This window comes from Schistocerca americana, chromosome 7, assembly GCF_021461395.2.
Source record: "Schistocerca americana isolate TAMUIC-IGC-003095 chromosome 7, iqSchAmer2.1, whole genome shotgun sequence".
NCBI classification, from domain to species: domain Eukaryota; kingdom Metazoa; phylum Arthropoda; class Insecta; order Orthoptera; family Acrididae; genus Schistocerca; species Schistocerca americana.
The window spans coordinates 231,279,271-231,303,152 of NC_060125.1; the positions used below are offsets into that span (position 1 = coordinate 231,279,271).

Sequence of the window (23,882 nt, forward strand, 5' to 3'; positions counted from 1 at the left end):
GAGCACAAGATTTTTGTGGCTATTTGTGATGAGGAGGGGGTGGCTTATCCCAAGTCAGCAGTGGTGGAAGTGTGTGACACCCAAGTGAGTGATGTCAGCACTAATGATTTAGTGGTTGAAGTTGAAGCTGATACACTTAATTTGGATGGTATATTGAAGTAAATGATCATGACTGGGCCAGTGATGAGGGTCAGGAGAGTCAATTTGTTCCAGTCAACATTGGTGATATTTTGTGTGAATGCCAGGACACTAGAACACAGCACTGTGAGATAAATAAGAGAATTATTGAACATTTCAGTAGTAAGGATGAGTCTGATTTCAGTTTAGATAGTTTATTGTTCATTCTTAACCAGATTCTACTTGCAACAGTAATGAGTACACTTCTTCAAGTCCAATTGTAAATCCAGTCAAAAATTAGAAGTTAATCATGACACAAGCACACAGGTACCACTTTGCCCTACACAGCTCTCTAATGATGAGAACCATTTCCAGAAAGATTTATATTTTGAAGATACAGAGAATGATCTGTTTAGAGAAACCAATATTAACATACAGCAGGATTTATATGGTAGTCCATACATCATAATCACAGTTGGTGATTGGCATGGTTTTTATTTGATTGACACATGTAGTGCAATTTCTATTATTTCTGAAAAATTCAGGGATAGAGTTAAGCAGAGTTCTGAGTACTTTGAATCTCCTGTAATCGGAGTTAGGATTGAAGGTGCTACAGTTAAGTTTAGTAAAGTTGTAAACAAACAAACTTTAATCACATTTCATGTTGACAATGCAGCTTTTAAGCAAGGACGTTTGGTGGTCAGTGATCTGAATGAGGAAATATTGCTAGGCATGGATTGCATAATGAAAACCAATGTAACAGTTGACTAGGTAAAGGTAAGAATAAATTTTTTAATGTATGGAATGCATGTTTGGGTGCTTTTATTTTAAACCCAAATATCAACCAGTTTCATTCATGGACCATCTTCACAGATAATGGTTAAAACGGATTAAGCCATCACGTTACATTTTTCCATACTTAAATAATGTGTAGAGCATGTCATGAATATCAAAATATTACACAGAACTTTTAGAAGCAAACATACTAACAGTAAGTGTACACAGAACAGTAATGAACATTCACCTTACGATGTGATGTGGAACGCTGAAACCGATGCTATTGTGTTGTTATGTTATCATCGTGGTCACCAAATAAGTGGTATCTGGTAGAACTGAACATTTACTACCACATAAAAAACATGTCTATACAGGATAGCTTACAAGCGTGGAAGCTGAACAACTGACTGTTAAGAGAGACATGGAGTCATCTATATCACTAACATCAAAGAGTAACTATAATGACAAATACTAGTCACATGCAATGTTTATACACCACTGTACACTTGCATTTGTGGAGACAGAATTAAGCTTACCTTACACTTGTTACATAATCGTTGGGAATATACCATATACATGATTATAATGCTCCTGAGAGATACTTATGCTTTGACAATGCTTATTATGCTTTATCACTAATATGCCTTTATGCTTTCACATACATGAATACGATGCCTTTGAATGACTATTATGATGCTTATATTGACAGTCATTACACACATGATACACTTTCATATAGAATGTCTTACACCTTACAATTATTGGATGTTGCTTTGAAAAGGAGATAATGCACCACATTCATATTCTGTAGATTTTGATGCAATTGTGCTTTGTTGTCTGACTCTATGACATATTTCATGGGATTCTGTCATTCAGTGGAAGACTTATGATGAGGATATGAATTTAATGGTTTTGTTTCTATGATTGACTCCATCACTCTGCTGAGTGTTCGGTAGTATGTTCTCTGATTTGGACTTTATGCTTTGCAGCTTTCTTCATAGTCATAGTGTGACAACAGAAAACTATACTTAATTGCTTTCTGCATTGTCCTAGTGTGGCAACATAAAATTAACCTAATTATTCTCTGACTTGACCTTCATGCTTTGCAGCTTTCACTTGTGTTCTTGTGCGACAACAGAAAATTTACTTATTTGATTTCTGGTTTTGTCCTAGTGTGACAACAGACAATTTACTTAACTACATTCTGTTTCTTCCTAGTGTGACAACAGATAACTTACTTACTTGCATTGCATTTCATTCTTTACTGACATTCTTTATCAATATTTACCCATGACTCTATGAAATTGCTTATTTAAATATGAGGTTTAACTCTATTGGATTGGACATTTATATGTACTTGCTTCTTTCTTGTTTTCTTGTATTTGATGGTACTCTTGTCTTGCTTGAATTTCTCCTTGTTTGTCAAGAATCAAGAATTTTATTCACCGTAGATCATTTTACAATGATATTGGCTTTGTCATACAAGATGTACTAGTACATACAGAATAATAAAATAAACTTCTGGCAATACATTATAGAATACATTTGAAGCATGGCAGTGTACCAAATTACAAAGGATAGCTTTTAAAAGTTAATGCAACAAGCTATCTTATAATCTAATATAATATGGTATTTTATTGTTCATAGTATAAACTTTGTAATTACACACGATTAACCACAGCACAAAATAATATGTTTAACTACAGACAACTTTTAAATGCTTATATTCTCCTCAGGCATCTCAAAGAATTCCTTAATGTCATAGAATGGATGATCTGACAGCCAGCTGTACCACTTAATTTTAAAAGAATTTGTATCCATAGACTGAACATGAACTGGCAGTTTATTGAACATTTTGGGTGGGTTAACTTTGTGGGAATTTCCTGTTCTCGCTAATCTGTGGTGCGGTATGTCTAAATTACTGTTAGCCCTGGTGTTGTGTTCATGTATTTCTCTTCTGGCGATAAATTCTGAAATATTATTTTTAATATAGAGTACAGACACATAGATGTATAGATTTATAATTGTAAGTATTCTGAGTCTGGAAAAAAGAGAACGACAGTGCTCCCTATGACCTCTTTTACATATTATGCGTATGACTTTTTTTTGTAATTTCAATACGTTTTTGATGTGAGGGGAGTGCCCCCATATAATCAGACCATATGAAATATGTGACTGGAATAGCCCAAAGTATGTCACCCTGAGGTACACCAAGCTCACTACCTCCCTTAGTTTCAAGAGAAGGTATGCCACCCGAGATATTTTTTCACATACATGATTGACATGTTCCTCCCAATATAGTTTTGAGTCAATGTGAATACCTAAGAGTTTTACCGACTTATTGCCTACTTCATTTGATGTTCCCATTAAAAGCTGTTGTGTTTTGTCAGGGTTGCATAGGAGCTTATTGGCTGCAAACCAGTCCAGGGCCTTATCTAGTGTTTCTTTTGTTAGGTTATTCAGATCTGACATGTTCTGATGTGTGGTAAGTAGTGTTGTATCGTCAGCATAACACACAACAGGGTGAGCTATATTTTTAGGTAAATCATTAATAGTGACAATGAAGAAGAAGGGTCCAAGGAGAGACCCATGTGGTACACCTGTGCTGATTTCCATGATGGAAGAATTTAAATTTCTGACTGAAACGAATTGTTTTCGGTTACTTAAATAAGAATTTATCACAGATAAAGTGCTCCCTCTCACCCCATAAAACTCTAGTTTCTCCAGTAGTATGTCAACAGGAATGCAATCGAAAGCTTTGCTTAGGTCACATAATACCAGCAATACCATGTTATTATTTTCAAAAGCTGTTAAGGTTTGGTCAATGATTTCCAAGATGGCCCCTGTTGTGTTCTTCCCCTTTCGAAAGCCAAACTGATTGTTACATAGGATATTGTGTTTTTCAAAGAAGTTGCTTATTTGTGTGTGTATCAGCGCCTCAAATACCTTTGAGAATATTGGAACAATGGAGACTGGTCTGCAACTTTGGGGGAGCTGTTTGTCTCCTTTTTTAAGAACTGGGACAACTTTTGATACCTTGAGTGCATCCGGAAAAACTCCAAATTCTACACATTTATTAAAAATATAGGCTAATGGTTTGGCGATTGAGTGTATTGTCTTTTTAATTATGTTATTTGATAACCAATAACAGTCCATACTTTTAGAACCTGAAAATTTGGATACAGATTTTATAACATCAGCAGGTGTGACAGCCCTCCATTGAAATGCCAGGTTAACAGGCAGTGGTGTTCCAACAAGGTTCATTGCAGATGAATTTGTTGCTTTGATACTGTTACTTATTTCTTTAACTGAGTTTAAAATCATTTAATTCTTCAGTATCAAGCAGAGCTGTTTCTGTGCATTTTGGTGTATTCTCTTGTTTTATTATTTTCCAGGCTGCCTTGCATTTATTGGGAGCTCTTTCTGTATAGTTCTCCACTGCTTGCTTTTTTGCCAGAAGAAGTTTAGCTTTATAGTATTTTTTGCATTTCAGATATGACCTATGAATGTTCACACTCTGTTCTGCCCCTTGGTCAGAGGCTTGTTTATGCACCTGGTACAGCATATGCAAGTTTCCTCTAATTTCTGCTAGCTCTTGTGTGAACCAGTTCAGACTTTTCTTTTTCTTTTCATTTGGATATCTAATTTTTTTTTTTTTTTACTGGTGAGCAAGAATACCATAAATCTGTGTACTTTTTAAAGAAGTTACCCAAGCTAATTTCAGCCTCCCTTTTTCCAGATTGACAATTATATATAAAGTCCCAATCTGCACTTCCTAATCTATCAACAAACATATTTATGTACTCTTCCTTCTGTCTTCGTACCACTACTACTTTAGATTCTTCAGTTTTAACTGGCTGCTTCTTACAGAGTGTAAGGAGTAGTGGCTCATGATCTGCAAGTCCACTTCCTGCAAGTCTAACTGTAAAATCCTCCCTATGGAAATTCACAATAATATTGTCTATACAGGCATTCTTACGTGTGGCACAGTTATTCGTACAATAGAGGTCTAATGATCTTAGCATATTCAAAAATGTCCTAGCAACTGGTCTCTGTGTGTTTACCATTTCTGTGTTGAAATCACCACATATAGCAATTCTTGTTTTACTCTTCAATATTCTTTTAATTATTAATTCACATTTTTCAATAAACAAATTTACATCACCATCTGGCGACCTATATAGACTAACTACCACTATATTTTCATTCATTAGTTTTACACAACTAAACTCCCCATCTAGCTCTGAGGAGTATGTAGATACATCAATTCTGGAAAACATTATTCCTTCTTTGACAAAAATTCCCGCCCCACCATTCTTTCTCTGTTTTCTACATATCATGTCTCCCACAACATACCCTTGGGGAATGAACATATTTACTTGTTCTTATGTTAACCAGTGCTCAGATACACATATAACATCTACATGCTCAGTGTTATATAAATGTTCTAATTCTAAAATTTTATTTCTGATACAATGTATGTTAACTTGTAGAAAAGTAAGTAGTTTGTCTCTGTCTGTATTCCTCTGAGAGCAATTTGACTTTATATTTGAAGTTGTAGGTTCCATTAATGTCTTTAATCTTGATGCACTGTGATCATACGTGTTATGATAGTCACATACCTGTTCCTCCACTTGATGACTCACTTTGTTAACTGCTTTTGTCTGTGAAATCACTGCTGATCCCACCAAAAATCCTGGTCCCTCAGTTGTGGTTTCTTTTTTCAGGTTGACTGCCGTACTCCACGTGTTGGTATTCTCATCCCTTGAGCTTGATTTGCTGTTCTTCTTTTTGCAAGTAGGTCTCTCTTCTTATATGGTGCCTTCTTTCCTGCCACCACATTTGCTGCTTCTTCAAACTTTTGCACTGTCCTCTTGGGTAAGTTTATTGCTTGAGTATTTGTCCTCTCCACACAAATGGAGTTCACTTTTAAGGATTCTGTTGTTATTTGTGCTGGAGTTGTGTCAGTAACAATTCTCACTGATTCTTTATCTGAGACTTCAGTATCCTTCCATTTAAGTTCTATTGCTGTTTTGTACACTTTCCTGTTTGTTTCCACTGATTCATAAATCCTTGTGGCAATTAGTTCTTTACCAGTTGCATTAAGGTGTTGTCCATGTGCTGTATAAAGCTCCTTGTTACTAGGAGTATCAATAAAACAAGTGTTATGGAAGCCTTTCACTATTTTTTTTTTTTTTTTTTTTTTTTTTTTTTTTTTTTTTTTTTTTTTTTTTTTTGTGTTTGCAGATTGAATTTCTTGGTTTACACAGGACCATTCAGGCAGGTCATGTCTATGTGGTACACCGACTACAATCACCTTTGTATTTGTATTTTGTAATGCTGACAAGGTTTTATGTAGTGAACCAATTGCCAACTTGGTTTCATTCTTTGCTACATCATTAGCCCCTGCCCAGATAACTGCAAAATCTTCACTTGTCAACTTATGGAGGTCATTGCATTTTTTTAGTGTTACACTAGTGGGGGCACCTGGTATCACCTTCATATTTATTTGAAGCTAAGTTTAAAATGTTTCTTGCACAGTCTCTGCCATGGCTATCTGAGGCAACTGTAGCTTTGGTGTGAGAAGTCTTTGAAATTTTGAACACCTAAATGCTTTTAAACTCATAAACCTCGGGTGTTTGTTCACCAGTCATATTCTGTATAGCAGAAATATGATTACGGGAGATGGGATTTTGAGTTAACATCTGATGTGGCATTCTCCAAATGAAGTGATGATGATATCTGAAACTGATTGTTCCATATACTTATGTATATGCTTTTGTCCTCCTTGAATTCTGGTATCCTGTTTTGTAATTTTGGCTTTTATGTATGTATCTTATGCTGTGTATTATGACAATGATAGTAGTCTGTAACTGGATGTTCCACTGTACCTAGAATTTTGTTTTTCTTTTTGCATAAACACACATATTATTTAAGTTTCTTTTGAATTTTAGTAGCATTTTAGGGTTAGTTTGTTTAAACTTCATGTTGTATTATCATGTCCATCTTATATTATGCTAGTTTGTTTTAAAACATTTTTTCATTGCTGTATGGCAACACCTACACTTGGCTATCACCTTCAGTGATATGGGAGTTCATATTCAGGGAAATATATGGGGAATCTGTCTTCTGTTTTCTGCATTCATAATATGCTGTAAGTTTTCTTCTATCTTTTATACTGTGTCATTCATGTGATGATCACCCAACTGATTTATCTCTTCTCCTTATGCATATGTTTCTGTCACTGAACTCCTCCTCATTATCTGTGTCATACGTTGATTTCAACCTGAGATTTCAGGAATGGTCCAAGAAGCAAATCTGCGACTTGATTATCTTTGAATTGTACGTATTTATCTGATTTTTCATGGCCCAGTACCAATACTTTAAGTTCCATTTATTTTGTGAATACTCTCTGTGATAATTTTTTTGTTTTATTTTTATTTTATTTATTTATCCATCTGTAGACAATAAACATTGTATGGATGTTGTCCAAAAGTACATGTAAATTTATGGGAAACAATTTATGGAAAAGGAACATACAAAATTTTACATTAAGTAGTGCAAAGAATAATACATACAAAATTGTGCAAAAAATGTACAAAGAATAATGCTTAGTTATACAAGACACAGCAATACAACTTTTTATACATGTACACTAATAGTATTGTAACTGCATAGTCTGTTTGCTCTAAGGCTTTACTTTTGTCTTCCCCAGACAGGAAGCCCTTTTATTCACTACAATAATTCAGTAAAGATTTTACCACACTTAACAGCTTTCCATCAGATATACAAAATTAACAGAAACTGAAGGGGATGAAAGACAGTATTTTCAGTTTTGCCTGAATATAAACATTATCAGAATTATTTATTGCCCTAAGTAGTCATCTACTGAGTAAAAACATTGTTCAAGTAAACATTCTTTAAATTCTTCTTTATATCTGTTTTCATCTTCTAACTTTCTGATGTTGGCTGGCAGTCTGTTGTAGAGTTTTGTACCAATACGGCTCACATGCCTTTGTGTTTGTGTTCTTTTTGTTCACTGAGTACAGAGTGCTGCGCTATTTTGGGTATTGTAGTTACACATGTTGACAGTTACAAGAGACTGAAATAGCCAAAAATATGCCATCCTGGCACCATCTGCAGAACAAACATTTGCAATAACTCTAAGAGCAAAGCACATTGAGTTAAGTTTCTGCACAAGTTTCATTACATGGTCATTAAAATTAAGATTTTCATCTAAATGAACCCCAACAATTTTGTTGATGCCACTCTGTCAATGACCTTATCACGCAACAACAGATCAAGATTTGCACTTTGACATATTTTCCCAAACTTCATATAATTTGCTTTATTTGCATTGGATGTCAACTGGTTTGCATTGAACCATGTGTGGACATTGTTTATTACTTGATCAGTAGTTTACAGCATTTGCTTTGGTGCACCTATTATCACACTAGTGTCATCTGCAAATAGCATGCCCTTTGCATCTTAGGTGTTAATGTCATTTATGTAGATAAGGAACAATAAAGGACCTAGAATACTGCCTTGAGGCTCTCCTATTTCCACTTTCTTTGCATCTGATACTAAATTTATTTTGTGGTTGGGGTAATCTGACATCAGCCCTACAATCTGTGTTCTGTTTTGTTGGTATGATTCAAACCACTTTTTCCCTGTCTCATGAATACCTAATGCTTCTAGTTTTTCTAAAAGAATGCGATGATTGACAGTGCCAAATGCTTTAGAGAGATCTAAATTTATTCCTACACAATTGTCTTTTTCTAGATTTTTGATTATTTGTTCAGTGTAGCACTTTAGTGGTGTTTCTGTATTTTTACCTGCCTGGGTTTCTATTTAGTAACTTATGGTCATTCAGATATTTGTTGGTTCAGTGATTCATTAATTTCTCTATTATTTTGGAAAATGCCAGAAGGAGGGATATTGGCCAATAGTTTTCTACTTTATGCTTGTCGCCGTTTTTGAATAATGGCTTCACTTTTGACATTTTCATCCTTTCCAAAAACACTCCTTCACTAAATGGTAAGTTGGCTGTTTAAGCCAAGGGCTTTGCGATTTGTGCAGCTGTCATTGTTATATTATAAACAGGCACCTCATCTACTCCTGCTGACGTTTTAGATTTCAAGCTTTTTATTACTTTGAACACTCCATGTTCGTCTGTTGGATCTATCCTCATGCTACAAGCAGCTTTTGGAAATTCTGGTTTTTCTTGGTTTGTAAATTTTGAGCTTAATGAAGTTGTTGCATTTATGAAATAACTGTTGATATAATTTGACAAACCTTGTTTTTTAATATTGACATTTTCTGTGTTTTTGAGAATCTCTTTCCTGTTCCAGACTTTGCAGTACCCCATATGCCTTTTGTTTTTCTATCAGACTGTCTTATTAAGTTGTCATTACTCATAAATTTTGCCTTGGCTGTTACTTTGCGATATACCATCTTGTAATTCTTAACATATTCTATGAGTTGTGGATTTGTAGATGTCTTCAGTTTTGAATTTAGTCTCTTGGGGGTCCCACAAGAAGTTTTGATGCCATCTGTGATCCAAGAACTTGGCCCTGTATTGCGATATGATGTGATTCTTGACAGCTTGTTTGGAAAGCACATTTCGAAATATCCCATGAAAATTGAAGAAAAAATGTTATATGCATAATTTGTATTTGTTGGGGACAGCACTTCTGCTCAGGACTCACTAGTTAGGATATTTGTTAATTCTACACGGTTTCAGTGGAAAATTTCCTTTTATACATGAAGTACACTTTTTTTATTGCAGTGGCATTCAAGTAATTTTCCTCAAAAAGAGTATTATGGTCTGATAATCCCAAATCAGTATTTTCACTTCTAGTTCAGTGGATCGTACATTTGAAAATATATTATGTATTAAGACTGTTTGTATTATATGTTACTCTTGTGGGTTCGTGTATGTGTGGAAACAGACTGAAACTACATAATAGATTTAGGAATTAATTTTTTAGCCTACTTTCATTCATAAGATTTATGCTGAGATCCCCACAGACAACTACAGTGGCTCTTTCAGTAAAAAAAAATGTTAAGCAGTGTTCCTAATTTATTAATGAATGTGTCTGTATACCCAGTAGAAGGTCTGTATGTTGCTATGACTATGATTTTTCCCTTTATTTCATACAACTGTATGGCTGCTGCTTCAAAATGATTTCCCACACTCAATAATTCAGCTTCACACCTTCTTTTGTACCTGATACTTCATTTAGCAAGGATACATAATCTCCGTTTTTGTCATTTTTTCTACAATATGACTTGCCGACAAATATGGATGAATATTAATGCTACTCAGTTCAAAACTTTTGCAACAATGCTCCATGATGCACATGCACTCAATGTTTGCACCATTCATTGCTACCTCAAGTTCTAGATATTTATTTCTAAGGCACTGAATATTTAGGCTTAAAATCTGCAGGTGTCTAGGATGAGAACTAGTTACAGTTTTATTTACGTTTTGTGCTGTCATATTCATTCCCATGTTCTACTGAGATATCAAAAATCCTTGAGAAGGACAAGTTTCCTGCACCTCTAGGATCGTACCTGTACATTGGGCTGTGGTGAGTGACTTGTTGCTGCTGCTAATGTACTTAATACTATCATTTCTGTTGTTGTTGATGATGATGATGGTGACGCTGTTTCTGACACTTAAAATGTTGGTTCTGCCCTACTGCTGTGCTTTCTTGTGAACTTGGGAGTCTTATCGTATTTATTGTTTTCGACAAAAAAAATATTTGGATGATGGGGAACAGGAGTTCTCTTGTCATCCAAGTCGCTGTCCACTGTTCTTTCTGCCAACACACCGGTTTTTTTTTTTCTTTCGTTATGGAGTCTGGCGATGGCGATGCAATTATCATTTTGGTTTTGGATTTGATTTATTTTGGTGGTTTCTTATTTCCTTGGTTATCATGTTTGCCAGGTACTCTTTCCCCACGCCATTTAGGTGCAGTCCGTGTTATGTGTGAAATCTACGTCCAATACTGCTTATATCAACATATTTCACGTTTTTAAAATGTCTGCAAATTTTTGCAAACTGATTGTTGGCACTTTTTATTTTCGTACTAACACACGACCACCTGAAAAGACCATAGCGATGCGTAATGTTGACCATTTCTACATTTGTATGAGTGAGGTTTCTCAGCCACTGTTTAAGATCGCGCGTAGCACTCGCAGTTTAATTTTTGTAGATGTCATTTGCGCCTCCCAGAAGTACAACAAAGTTTTTATCGTGCAGATTTTTTATCTCTGCGGATGCAGTCATTTTTTTAATTTCACCAAGTGGGCCTCCCAGTTTCACTATAACACATGATTGAATATGTTTTAGTTGTTTCTTTTAGCTTATCGCAAGTCCACGACCGTGACTGTCTGAAAGCATAGTTTGCTCGCTGTTATTGGAGTTCACAATGTGGGAATCGTTTTGTATTGTTTTACTAAACAGTTCGACACAGTTTTTGGCCGGCGCATTTACATTGACCTCATTCACGCTTGTTTGCGTCGCTAAATTTTCTTCTCCTGCCTTATTCACAGTGCCATTTTGCTTTTCCCATCGTTCATGCGAACTGTATGTTGCATTTTCACTATCGGCGGTTGAAAGTACTTGATATACGTTTTCGTGCACAAAGCTTCAGTTACTTTCACAGGTTTTCCGATTTTACACTTTGGTCTTGCTGTTATTGCCCTTCGCATTTGACCACTTTTCCGTAATGGACGAACTGTTTCGCGCAAGTTTTAGCGTGTTCAGCTTACTATTTTCTTGTTTTATTTTCGAAATATCCGTTTTCAAACCATCTTGAATATTAATTAAAATACGTAACTGATCAGTTACATGCTAATTGAATGACATACTTGGCCAAGATACCTTTTATATCGTAATATATATGAACTTACCGGATTCCAAGTCTGTATGGAAGATTAGTTTCCATCCTAATGGATGGCACCACATACAGTAAACAAAAGTTTCTTTCATTTATGATACCAATTCTCTATTTCACTCATTTTTCACTTCAGAGAATAGTTCTTGAAATAGGTCATTTCAACACAATACTAGACAAAACACATAGCAGAAATTTTATGTATATATAATGTCTACCACATGTTTTGTCTAGCATTCTGATAAAATTACCTATTTCAGGAACTATTTTCTGAAGTGAAAAACGAGTTAAGTAGAGAATTGATATCTTAAATGTACGTAAATGACAGAAACGTTTGTTTATTGTATGTGATATCACCCGATAGGATGGAAACAGACACAGTGTGCGGTTTCAGTTACTGACAAGACAGTGTTGCCCGAAGTGCCACATTGGACTGCAGGGGGTGGAGATCTCACCAGAGAAAATAACTTAGATAGGAAAATGAAATTTCAAAATGAATGTAAAAATGTAACTTTAATTACTTAAATAGGAATCCTATATTACATGTTTTAAATTTTGACTTGATTCACACCTTGGGAGTATCTCATGTGTACCTTGAGGATGTTTTGTTGTAATTGGTACCACATTCCATTGAAAATTTTTATATTTCAAATTGTTTGTTCCTAAAATGTTACACACTATTAATGCTATACCTTTATAAATTTATCTGTTTTGGGTGTTACACAGATTACTCATGATTTCTCTTACATAATTTTATGATTTAATGTTTTGGTTCTTCACACTACCTGCATCTCACTATTTTTAGTATTTACATCTATATTTGATAATATGACTCTCAGTACTGGCTCGTAATTCTTCATCCAAATTGTCTACATTCCACCTTCAGGATTCTAGAAGAGCATTTCACTAACCTTTGGTTAGTGAAACCTCTTCAGGGAGTACTCGAACGGGACTCACTTCCCATTCCTATCTGAAATTCCTTCCTCTTTTAGAGTCTGTCAGACAAGAAAACGTAACATCCATCAATGTACATTCTAGTTAGTCACAATATAAGACAAGACAAGTGATATACTCTGTGTTTTATTTAAAAATTAGTCTGTAAACATTGCAAAACACTGGGACTTTCTGAAGCAATGACCCTCGAGGATGTCAAACTCGAGTAAGTCATCACATAGAGCAGCTAAGTTATTATGCGAATTTTCATTAACTGCGATTGAAATTTTCTGGTGTTCCTCATCCTCGTACTTGTGAAATGCAGAGGCCCAAGCTATTAAGTTGCTCCAATGTTATAATTGAGAATTCACCATTACCTCTCTCCAATTAGAACTACTCAGCATCAGTGGAAATTAAAATCTTCCATCCTGTCACACATTTAAGGGTGGCATTTTATAATGATGGCCATGGCATGTGTGTGGCCAGCGAATATTCCTGGTACTGTGAGTGTTTTAGCAGAGATGCTGCAAACTGCAGTGTACTGTGTACATGGGCCCCAATTGCTGAAAGCAACCAGCAGTAAGCATGCTGGTTGGTCCACAATTTCACGGTGTCTACTTGTACATTATCGTGGTAACCTATACTCCGTGTCACCCTCCCTTTCTGTCCATCCCCACTAGTTAGTACCCTTTTCTGGCTGCCATCCACCTTCCCCCATAGTCCTCACTGCAGTCGACAGCTTAGCCATTGGAACCTACTGCTCCCCCATCTGATCCATCAACCTAGGCCACCCATAAACCTTTACCATGACCTGGTAAACTGCCCTGCTGTCAACACCACTTCCAATCATTCTGTCCCATGTCTATCCTGAACTATCACGTCTTGCTCCTTCAAAGAGCTCTCTTACTCCAGGCCTCCTAACCCGCTCCTCCAGCACTTTCTGTGAAGTGCACCACTGACTATATTGCCATGACACCTGGGCCATCAGCTTTCCGCCATCCCAACCCCCCTCCGCTGGACAAATGGAGAACCACATATGCTGCGATAGAGGCAGCGTGCCAGCAACTGTATGCGATACTAAATGCTCATGAACCCATCTAATGTGACATCTGCACCAGTACCGATCACCCAGCCCCCCCTTGAAGTATGCCCAACCACATTTCCTCCTGGACTTCCTCAAGACAGTCTTTGAGCGCTTACATGGTCTGGCCCACCCTGTCATCCATGCATCTGTCTTGCTCGTTCTCGAGCATTACGTTTGGCCCAATATCCAGTGCAACTGCAACAAATGAGCCCATGCCTGTGTCCTGAGCCACTGCTCTAAAGTAGGCATGCACATGCTTGCTCCCATCACTCCTTCCACCCCGGTGGACTATCACTTCTCCCACATATGTGTGGACATCACAGCCCCCCTGCCATCTTTCAACAGCCACCAGTATCTCCTTACTATCATTGGTAGGTTCACCCAGTGGCTTGATGCAGTACCTCTGCCCAACATAACCATGGACACACGGTGTCTCTGGTGCCCCCACCACACATCACTGATCACACCATCGGCTATCGAGATTGCACCAAGCAACAGTTACAGTGCTTCACCCAGCACCCCTAATCCGAGTAGTGGCCTGTGGGATCCTAGGGTGAAAGCTGTCTTTTGTTCAGCCCACCGACCAACCCGACAGAGCCACTGATTACATCAGCCATCCTGCCTTGCCTCTGGACATTTCGCCTACTGTCATGCCTGAGTCATCAGGAAAAGACACCAAGCCCCTGCCACAGTGCCGCCATGTGTTCCATGGCAACACATGACCTAACCTACCAGCATAGGGTGCCCACAGCGGAAGCCAAAGACACAGTATACCACAATTGGCAGGGTGCACTGTGTGCCACACACCACATGTTACCTGGCCACAGGCCAGCACACTACTGCCCCTCTTGCGGAATCCTGCCCCCGTGCCACACCATTCCCTACTGCACTAAAGCGCGTGCGCACCTATCACCTATCTCTTTCAGCAGATGACAACGGCGAACAACGTGGATTGGCTGCAAGCAAAGCAGATGGATGTAGTGGAATTATCTCCACCATGCACTCCCTTGTGGTAGCACCAGGGCTTTTCCAGAGAGAAACCTGCAATTGGAAGAGCTCCATGACTAGCACTTCTGCAATGCTGAACAAGTGACATGCTCACCTGGGTGAGATAGTGTTTTATAGTGAGTGTCTTTTGTTCTTGTGTGAACTTGAAGAATTGACTTGCTATGAGGTGTAGTGAAGGTATTCTGTACATGTACAGATGCAGAGAAGCTGACACTGATGAGGCTTTATCACATGCTTCTGCTGAAGAATGATTGTTGGCATCTGCAAAAGCTTGCTGATCACTAGTGGCAGAGTGTTAGAATTTTGTTCATATGGACCAATTTGAGAGTGATATTTTTCATGCTGTCCCTGGCAGTTTCAAGGGATCAATAGGCTACATCAGCATCACAGAATTCTTAGTAATGATTGTATCATAGTAGATAGTGTGTCACATGTTGCCATATTGCCATAGTCTACTGTGTGGTTGCCCACAAGTTTTCTTTTCTTATATTTGCTGGGTATGGAATTGCTATGTATTATTTTCAACATTTACAATTTGTTACTTGTCACTCATTGAAACGTACAGTTCTGTGAGGCTACTGTGAGCTATAGGAATTATTTCGACTGTGTCCATTTTTATCACTATGTAATTTCAGTGTTTTAATGTGTGCTATGTTCATTTCTGTGTTCTTTAAGGATTGACTCATCATTGAGTGTCGAAAGGATCTCTGTATTTTATCAAATAGTCAAAATATAAAGTGGAGAAATTCTCATTGATTTCAATAGATTCCCATGTTCAGGACATTGAGCGCTTTTGCTCTCAACAATTTTGAACAATAACCCCATGGGCTTTACTGATATGCTGTGATTGTCAGAAAAGGTAGGAGAATGATATAAATAATGCATCTGTAGTTTGTTTCAAAGTCATTTTTGCAGAGCAAGCAGCAAAATGTGATATTGTGTCTTCATAGTATCTTATATTCTAGCAATAAGAGTGAATAGGACGATGAAGTTGAGCCTACCCATAAGAAAAGGATAAGGAAGGGTGTACATCACTCTGAACAGTATGAATGAAATGTAATCAAAACTGCTAAACTTAAGGGATACCAGTTACTGAGGTAAGCTAACACCAGCAAAATCTGTTGGATAACCTCATACATACACTTCTAAGTGTTTTGAATCCATTAGTCAAGACAATCAGTTATTAGTCTTCACACATTTTCTAGATCTTATTAGTAAAGATGAACAAGATCTTTACCTTCAGAGCCTGATACAGGAAGAAAAAGTAAAATGAAATAGACCAAGAGAAGGAAAAAGTCCAGAGGTAAATTCTTTCAAATATCATAGCATGGTGGGGACAAATGATATCCATATTTACAGACAAGCATTTCTAAACTTATCTGCAGTTGGCAGGAAATGGTGAGAAGAATAAGACAATGACTTCTACTTGGAAAAAGCCCTATAATGAATGAGGAAAGTCGAAGAGTGATAATTTAATATCAGAACTTGAAATTGCCAAAGTTCATGAGCACTTATCATTTCCAATAAAAGATTCTCATTATGCTGGTAAAGGATAACTTTACTTATGTGCTGATTTGAATAGGGAGATCATGTATGAGCTTTACAAAGAAGTCATCCCCATTGTCTGATCAAATACAAATATTATGCGAAGATATTTAAGCAGAATTTTGACCTTCATTTTGGCAGACCAAAGGTAGGTCTATTGTGAATGTGAGCAATTAATGACTAATATTAAAAACAAAAGTTTGAACGAGGCATCTCAATGTTGTAAGTGAAAGGCTTTTTAAAAAAAAAAAAAAAAAAAAAAAAAAGAGAGAGAGAGCGCTTGAATTCAGTCTGAGCATTTTCATGCGGAATCTTCATCTGCCAAGATTATCTGTTAAAGACCCATTTTATCTGTGGTAGCTGACAGTTAAGAGAGAGCGCTTGAATTCAGTCTGAGCATTTTCATGCGGAATCTTCATCTGCCAAGATTATCTGTTAAAGACCCATTTTATCTGTGGTAGCTGACAGTTAATGTTTTTGCCATTCTCAATTTGAAAGACAATACAACATTTCATTACCTTTATCACAAAGGTGTCACCTACGATGGTCCTAACGAAGTGTGCACTTTCTTGTGTAACTACCTCACCATGACCATCCCCAAGGACAATAAAAATGTTTCATCTGTTTTGTGATAACTGCTTGGAGCAAAACAAAAATCACTGTTTAATAAGAAAGTATCAAGCTTTAATGGGTGCTGGGAAATTTAAGAAAATAGAGGCATTCTTTCCTGTCAGTGGACACTCTTTCTTACCATCTGATAGAGCTTTTGGCACAATGAAGAGATCACTGTGAAGAATTGACAGAGTATGTACTGTTACAGATGGCATTGAACTGATCACATCATCCTCTGTAAAGTTTGCCACAACAGATGAAATCTTGGACTTCAATTTGTAGTTGATGAGACTTTACAAGAGGACAACTCATTCACTAGAGACATATTAGATTAGATTTACTTTCATTCCAAGTGACCCGTAGTGAGGAGGTCTTCCAGGATGTAGAACATGTCAGAAAAACAACAATACATGACAAATATTTACAACTAAAACAGATAAGCTAATGTACCATTCCACAGGTCCCAAGTGGAATGATCGTCATTTTCTAATGAACGCTTTATGAAAGAGTCATTTTACAAATACTAATGCACTGAATTTAAAATAAAAAAGTTTTTTATTTATTTGTAAGGTAATAAACATGTAATACAACTACTATAATACTTATTTACAATGAACACGTTACTGCACTGAAATGGTGCAGAAGTTAGATTGTACTTACACACACACACACACACACACACACACACACACACACAGATATATGTGTGGATGGATATGTGTGTGTGTGTGTGTGCGAGTGTATACCCTTTCTTTTTTCCCCCTAAGGTAAGTCTTTCCGCTCCCGGGATTTGAATGACTCCTTACCCTCTCCCTTAAAACCCACTTCCTTTCGTCTTTCCCTCTTTCCTGATGAGGCAACAGTTTGTTGCGAAAGCTTGAATTTTGTGTGTGTGTGTGTATATATATATATATATATATATATATATATATATATATATATATATATATATATATATATGGTTATAATACAGGGAAACATTCCACTTAGGAAAAATATATCTAAAAACAAAGATGATGTGACTTACCAAATGAAAGTGCTGGCAGGTCGACAGACACACAAACAAACACAAACATACACACAAAATTCAAGCTTTTGCAACAAACTGTTGCCTCATCAGGAAAGAGGGAAGGAGAGGGAAAGACAAAAAGATGTGGGTTTTGAGGGAGAGGGTAAGGAGTCATTCCAATCCCGGGAGCGAAAAGACTTACCTTAGGGGGAAAAAAGGACGGGTATACACTCGCACACACACACATATCCATCCACACATATACAGACATATTTAAATATATAACTGAGGGAAACATTCCATGTGGGAAAAATATATCTAAAAACAAAGATGATGTGACTTACCAAACAAAAGCGCTGGCATGTTGATAGACACACGAACAAACACAAACATACACACAAAATTCAAGCTTTTGCAACCAACGGTTGCTTCGTCAGGAAAGAGGGAAAGGCAAAAGGATGTGGGTTTTAAGGGAGAGGGTAAGGAGTCATTCCAATCCCAGGAGCGGAAAGACTTACCTTAGGGGGAAAAAAGGACAGGTATACACTCGCACACACACACATATCCATCCTCACATACACAGACACAAGCAGACATTTGTAAAGGCAAAGAGGTTGGTGGACGGCGGAAAGACACTCTGACAGTAACCTTCATAACCTCTTGGTTCATCCCTATGAAATCCCCAAACCACCTTCCCTACCATCTGGCTCCAACCCTTGTAACTGCCCCCGGTGTAAAACCTGTCCCATGCACCGTCCCACCACCACCTACTCCAGTCCTGTAACCTGGAAGGTGTACACGATCAAAGGCAGAGCCATGTGTGAAAGCACCCACATGATTTACCAACTGACCTGCCTACACTGTGACACATTCTATGTGGGAATGACCAGCAACAAACTGTCCATTCGCATGAATGGACACAGGCAGACAGTGTTTGTTGGTAATGAGGACCACCCTGTGGCTAAACATGCCTTGCTGCACAGCCAGCACATCTTGACACAGTGTTACACCGTCCGGGTTATCTGGATACTTCCCACCAACATCTGCCTGTCAGAACTCCAGAGATGGGAACTTGCCCTTCAGTATATCCTCTCTTCTCGTTACCCACCACGCCTCAACCTCCGCTAATTTCAAGTTGCTGCCGCTCATACCTCACCTGTCATTCAACGACATCTTTGCCTCGACTGACATCTCTGCCCAAACTCTTTGCCTTTACAAATGTCTGCTTGTGTCTGTGTATGTGAGGATGGATATGTGTGTGTGTGTGTGCGAGTGTATACCTGTCCTTTTTTCCCCCTAAGGTAAGTCTTTCCACTTCTGGGATTGGAATGACTCCTTACCCTCTCCCTTAAAACCCACATCCTTTTGTCTTTCCCTCTCCTTCCCTCTTTCCTGACAAAGCAACCGTTGGTTGCGAAAGCTTGAATTTTGTGTGTATGTTTGTCTTTGCTTGTGTGTCTATCGACATGCCAGTGCTTTCGTTTGGTAAGTCACATCATCTTTGTATATATATATATATATATATATATATATATATATATATATAGACACACACTCCTGGAAATGGAAAAACGAACACATTGACACCGGTGTGTCAGACCCACCATACTTGCTCCGGACGCTGCGAGAGGGCTGTACAAGCAATGATCACACGCACGGCACAGCAAACACACCAAGAACCGCGGTGTTGGCCGTCGAATGGCGCTAGCTGCGCAGCATTTGTGCACCGACGCCGTCAGTGTCAGCCAGTTTGCCGTGGCATACGGAGCTCCATCGCAGTCTTTAACACTGGTAGCATGCCGCGACAGCGTGGGCGTGAACCGTACGTGCAGTTGACGGACTTTGAGCGAGGGCGTATAGTAGGCATGCGGGAGGCCGGGTGGACGTACCGCCGAATTGCTCAACACGTGGGACGTGAGGTCTCCACGGTACATCGATGTTGTCGCCAGTGGTCGGCGGAAGGTGCACGTGCCCGTCGACCTAGGACCGGACCGCAGCGACGCACAGATGCACGCCAAGACCGTAGGATCCTACGCAGTGCCGTAGGGGACCGCACCGCCACTTCCCAGCAAATTAGGGACACTGTTGCTCCTGGGGTATCGGCAAGGACCATTCGCAACCGTCTCCATGAAGCTGGGCTATGGTCCCGCACACCGTTAGGCCGTCTTCCGCTCACGCCCCAACATCGTGCAGCCCGCCTCCAGTGGTGTCGCGACAGGCGTGAATGGAGGGACGAATGGAGACGTGTCGTCTTCAGCGATGAGAGTCGCTTCTGCCTTGGTGCCAATGATGGTCGTATGCGTGTTTGGCGCCATGCAGGTGAGCGCCACAATCAGGACTGCATACGACCGAGGCACACAGGGCCAACACCCGGCATCATGGTGTGTGGAGCGATCTCCTACACTGGGCATACACGAACGCTGGTCCAACTGAGGCGCCAGGTGGAAATGACATGGCAAGCCGTTCCACAGGACTACATCCAGCATCTCTACGATCGTCTCCATGGGAGAATAGCAGCCTGCATTGCTGCGAAAGGTGGATATACACTGTACTAGTGCCGACATTGTGCATGCTCTGTTGCCTGTGTCTATGTGCCTGTGGTTCTGTCAGTGTGATCATGTGATGTATCTGACCCCAGGAATGTGTCAATAAAGTTTCCCCTTCCTGGGACAATGAATTCACGGTGTTCTTATTTCAATTTCCAGGAGTGTGTGTGTGTGTGTGTGTGTGTGTATATATATATATATATATATATATGTATATACTCAAATCAGTTAGATTTACTGAGAAATTCATCAATGGAGTAGAAGGAGTTGGCCACCAATAAATCCTTTAGGCTTCTCTTAAACTGAATTTCATTGGTTCATATATATATAATATACTCAAATCAGTTAGATTTACTGAGAAATTCATCAATGGAGTAGAAGGAGTTGGCCACCAATAAATCCTTTAGGCTTCTCTTAAACTGAATTTCATTGGTTGTTAAGCTTTTTATGGCTGCTGGCAAGTTCTTGAAAATTTGTGTTCCTGAATAATGCAAACCTTTTTGTACAAGACTAAGTGACTTTAAATCCTTTTGAAGATTATTCTTATTTCTAGTATTGATTCCATGAATTGAGCTGTTGGTTTGAAAAAGTGATATATTTTTAATGACAAATTTCATTAAGGAATAAATATATTGTGAAGCAGTAGTTAGTATACCTAGTTCCCTAAACAGGCTTCTGCAAGATGTTCTTGAGTTCACACCACATTTAGCTCTTAATGCACATTTTTGTGCCCGGAAAACTTTAGCTTGGCTTCATGAATTACCCCAAAAAATAATCCCATATGACATTATGGAATGAAAGTAAGCATAGTATGCCAGCTTTTTCAATATGTCCCCTATGTCTGACACAATTCGCACTGCAAATAGAGATTTGTTAAGATGCTTCAGCAGTTCCGTGGTGTGCTCCTCCCAGTTGAATTTATTATCAAGCTGTAATCCCAAGAATTTAACACTGTCCACTTCTTCTATCTGCTTGTCATTGTATGTTAGGCATATACTCGTGGGACACCCCTTACAAGTTCTGAACTGCATGTAGTGTGTTTTTTCAAAGTTTAGTGACAAAGAATTGGCTAGGAACCAGTGATTGATGTCCACAGATATGTTATTAGCTGATCTTTCTAAGAATACACTTGATTTGCTATTTATTGCAATGTTTGTATCATCGGCAAACAAAACGAACTTGGCATCTGGTAATGTTACTGATGAAGGGTCATTGATATACACAAGAAGAAGTAAAGGCCCCAAAATGGAACCATGTGGGACCCCACATGTAATTAGTTCCCAGTTGGATGATGACTGACAGCTTGATACATGTCTCGTTCATAATAACACCCTTTGTTTCCTGCCAGAGATATAAGATTTGAACCATTTTGCAGCATTTCCTGTTACACTATAATATTATAATTTATTTAAAAGGATATTGTGGTTTACACACTCAAAAGCCTTTGACAGATCACAAAATATACCAGTTGCCTGCAATTTTTTGTCTAATGAATTAAGCACATTTTCACTGTAAGTGTAGATAGCCTTCTCAATATCAGAACCCTTTAGAAATCCAAACTGTGACTTTGACAGTATGTTATTTGAGATAAGATGGTTATAAAGCTGATTGTACATTACTTTTTCTAAAGAGTGGTACCAGAGTGGTAACTGAGCCCCACACGGCATGATGTGCATTGAAGTCACTCAATGGAGGAGAGCCCAGATCTCTGTCAGCGCATCTCCATCCAACGGATTGTGAAGTGTGTGACAGGTAAAAAAAAAGAGTTGGTATGTTATAGTTGTCATCATGGTAGTTCGTCTTAACTTATTGCCACAGCAGTTGGATTTACAATGATTTATTGTTGGACATTAATCATTTATCATTATAATTTTGCTTATACATGTTTACTTAACAGAACCAGTGCAAAAGCAATGACCTGTATTAATGATTTGTGTGGCAAAGATGCAACAATGCAGAAAGCTGGACATGAGAGGAAAATATGATGACCATCTGAAATAATGGTTTAATAGTCAAAAGTAAAATGATCACTATATGTTTGCATGTGTAAGTGGTTCCAAAACAGTTTAACATGTGTCTTATTGTTAGTTGTCATGAAGGAGTTGCACTGGATAGTCAAGATCACTCTGGAGAGTTTTCATTGTTGGGGACGTGCTGACAATTATAGTAAGCTGTAGAATGGACAGTTGTAGTGTAGTGGTGAAACTTGCAGTACTAATTGAGTTTGGTTATTTACAGGTCAGATTAATGGCTCGAGATAGCTGATTTGCTCAGCTCTGGGAGTTCCTGCTGGTGAATTACTGTCTAGTGGTTCCCATTGTGAATGACTGAATTGTTAGGGAGGGAGATCTGGCTGTGTAATAGCATGAAGAGAGGTGTTAAATAATTTGTTGGATGACAGAAATATTTCATCGTGAGGACTGTACTGATATCAAGCCCTTATTGTTGATATGTGATTGGATTTACTGCCAAATACTGATCTAGATTATTCCATACTTTCTAACTAGTGATTCCTGTTTAGCAAGTTCAGAGATAATTGAGTGTTGCTGTGTTCTTGTATATATGGCCAATCAGAGGATCAAGTGTTTGCCATGTTGGTTTGGAGAATTTGCACACACTAAGATGATAGTGTGGTTCATTATTGGTGTAGAGGATTGAGTAGCAGTGACTCAATTTGCAACCTATTTGACTGAACACGCACTAGAGAATTTCAGAACAAAACTGTACATTGGTCATATAGTGTTGACTGCTTGTAAACTGTCAAGATTTTGACTGTAACGGTTAACATAACCCAATGAACCATTCATGCAGACAGTATTATCATTACTTACAGCTTCTACATTGTGAGTGACCATTAAATTAGGTAAAAATAGTGGGTCATAATTTGCCAACACCTGAAGAGGCATAATTTTTGTTTTAATTCCATAAATGTAGTGGTGGTAACGCATAGACTTTTCTTTTTTTCAAATTTTAAATCCCTGTCCTGTGAGATATATAATTATTGACATCAATTTCTTATGTACTAGAAAAAATAAAATAAAGTTTTGCTGCATCAGCCTGAATTATTAAAAAAGACCCCAAATATTATTTGAAAAAAGTAGTGGAATAATCCCCAAAGTAACTCGAGTCCCAAAAACAAAATACTAAATAAAATAAAATACATGAAACTTTAGAACATTTGTAAAAGAAAATATATAAATTCAAAGATATTATTAGTTAGCTGTCAGTGACTTGAGTGACTTGATCAAAGAAACAAAGTTCAGAGATACACTTACTTAGTAACACTTCCAACTTGATGATATTATTTGAGTGGAAACTTTATGCACAAAAATAAATAAGAAAGGAAT

The 23,882-nt window shown here is 38.0% G+C and overlaps 1 long non-coding RNA gene across 1 annotated transcript in view; it reads left to right on the forward strand.

Annotated features, from left to right (window-relative positions):
- LOC124622187 overlaps positions 1–23,620 on the forward strand; it is a 90,886-nt gene extending 67,266 nt beyond the window's left edge. Inside the window, exons 3-4 of the long non-coding RNA XR_006980600.1 lie at positions 22,166–22,287; positions 22,774–23,620. This is a non-coding gene — a long non-coding RNA (uncharacterized LOC124622187). The remainder of the gene's footprint in view (positions 1–22,165; positions 22,288–22,773) is intronic.
- Positions 23,621–23,882: the final 262 nt, after the last annotated feature.